Source organism: Austrofundulus limnaeus, unplaced genomic scaffold (genome assembly GCF_001266775.1).
Source record: "Austrofundulus limnaeus strain Quisiro unplaced genomic scaffold, Austrofundulus_limnaeus-1.0 Scaffold7, whole genome shotgun sequence".
NCBI lineage: Eukaryota > Metazoa > Chordata > Actinopteri > Cyprinodontiformes > Rivulidae > Austrofundulus > Austrofundulus limnaeus.
Genome location: NW_013952409.1, coordinates 5198384 through 5200883, shown reverse-complemented (window position 1 = coordinate 5200883; position 2500 = coordinate 5198384).

Sequence of the window (2500 nt, the reverse complement as noted above, 5' to 3'; positions counted from 1 at the left end):
AGAGACTGTGAAAACCAGTGGGCAGAGGGCTAAAACAGTAACAAGCACTGTTGCTGTCAGCTTCTGCACCTGATCAGAGATAACACAGAAAACCGTTATCAGCTGAAGGGACAGCATGCTGAAGCTTAGATATTAATTTCTCAAGCGACAATGTATTTTAATATAAAAATAAATAATCTGGGCATTTATTTACGATGCCCCGAGGTCAAATCTTGCATTTTAAAAACTTGAAGAAAACCCTGTCGATTTCTTTTGAAGCCTGAATGCTAGTGGTCATCGAGCTCTCCTCACTCAGTGGGAGGCCATTAGGATGAATAACTAACGAGCGCACTCACTTGCCAAAAGAAACAGGACACCTCAGACAACATGGTGGCCCGCAAAAACTTCAACAGCAGCCAAGTGTGGCCAAAGGGTAGAACTGGGATTGGTTCCAATGCTGGCATTAATAATTGAAGCCATGCACTGTGTGAGGACTATAAAACAGAAATCCCCTGTCTGTAACAGAATTACTGTGTTTATGATGCAATCAAACAGAAAAGAAAATCAAATTAGAAGAGTTAGCTACTAGTTCAACATCTTTTTGCACATGTTCCTGTGTGCACATGTAAAAAATAACAAAGACGTGTGGATAAAAGCAATTTAGCACAAACAAAAATAATTCCTGACAAGTGCTGCTAATGAAAGAGCGCACCTATTAATCATTCAGGGAAGTGAAACGGTTGAATTTTTCATCACCCTCTCATCTGAGTTGGTGCTATTTTAAACTACATAAACAAATATAAACCGTGTTTTTGTAGAACATGATGCACACCCACACTGGGAGAGATCAAACCGCCTCAGACAACTGAGACAGTATTCTGCACGGGGCGATTCGACTCAGCGGGGATCTTTGTGAGTCCTCTCAGAAGAGATAAGCTGTTTTATGATCAGAACTCTGCTGCCCCCCGACAGACAGCTAACATGAATCCCCCGGTGATCAATGTGTCACAGCAGAAATGATCAAGGTTTGATTTAAGGTGAAAAAAGCAAAAACTGTTCACRATATCAGACAAAAAAGATGTCACTGGTCACCAAATTTGCATTTTGTGCTTTCAAAGGGAACAAATGAAACTATTTATACTTTTGTGTTAATTTGAGTTTAGATCTGTGAAATGTCTCTTGAAAAAGAAGTTATCCTTGGAAAATCTGAAAAAAAAAAGTTTTAAAAATAAAGTGCTTGATTTACCTGCTTCATTGATTTRCTATTTTACAAAATAAAAACCGGCGCTGTCAAGGTACGACCTCTGACACTCGAACGGCTCAATAATTAATCTTTCCTGGAAACACCTCTATGTGTTTTCATTCAGCCGACACATTTGTAAACTATTAAAGCAGCTCAGGAACGGCCTCCTTTCTGAGCGTCACAGTTCAACCAAAGAGGCTGACTGCCAAAAGTTTGTGGCGTGGGAGTTTGTTACTAAATATAGGCATGTTTACACGGTCAGGCAAGTACACAGAGTTTGGATCAAAGTTTACACGTGATGCTGAGTCAGCAGACAGSAGCAAACACAGCCGGCGGGGGTCACACTATTGTTTAATAAATCATTTGTCGGCACCAGATGCAACTCAAAGTGAACAATTCTTCTTTTCACATTTAAATCATTCAGCTGGGCTGCTGTAGGACTCCTGAACATTTAGAATCACGTCACTCTAACTCTGCCTTGGCCACTTTATCACTGGATTTTAAATTGCACAACCCTGACCATGTTGGGATCTAATTGCACTATTCCAACTATATTGTCTTTTCTGATTACTGTATTAAACTGGTGTACATATCTTTTAAATATTTTATTCTATTTTTTCCTTTATCTTTTGTATTTTCTATATTCCTTATATTTTATACTTATTACACCTTTTACACTGAAGCAAATTCCTAGTCTGTGAATCCTGTTCATGGGCAATGGCAATAAAACTGACTCTGATTCTGATATAAAGTGGACCTGCAATGCTTTTTTTTGCAATTCCTCCTTATTGTAACTCCACAATCCCCTCTTTCAACTCGTTTTGAGGCTGTCTCTTTAATTCCAAAAAGAATATAAAGATATCAACGCAGCACCAGAAGAAACTAAAATCGATTTTTCTGCACACCTAGAGACTCCAAGTACCCAACAAAATGCAATTAATGGCTAAAAAAGGTTTTCTTTTACATGATATGTCCCCTTTTAAGTACACGTTAATACAAACTACACACATCCAACAAAACATTGTTAAATTTTCAGCTTCAAATATCTATCAAGTTATCATTTCAAGGCACTAAGAGTATCTTCAGGTTACAATACATGATTTGTTGTAGGTCTCCAGCTGAGAATCACAATCAGACACTGGTTTTGCCCACAGTTGTTTTTTTTCACACGTCTGTACAGAAAACAGGAGATTGTTTGTGTGAGGATGAGAAAGTTGGACCTGACAAAACACACAGGAGACAAGGTGTGATGAAAAAGATAACCCTGCTTTAAAGTTT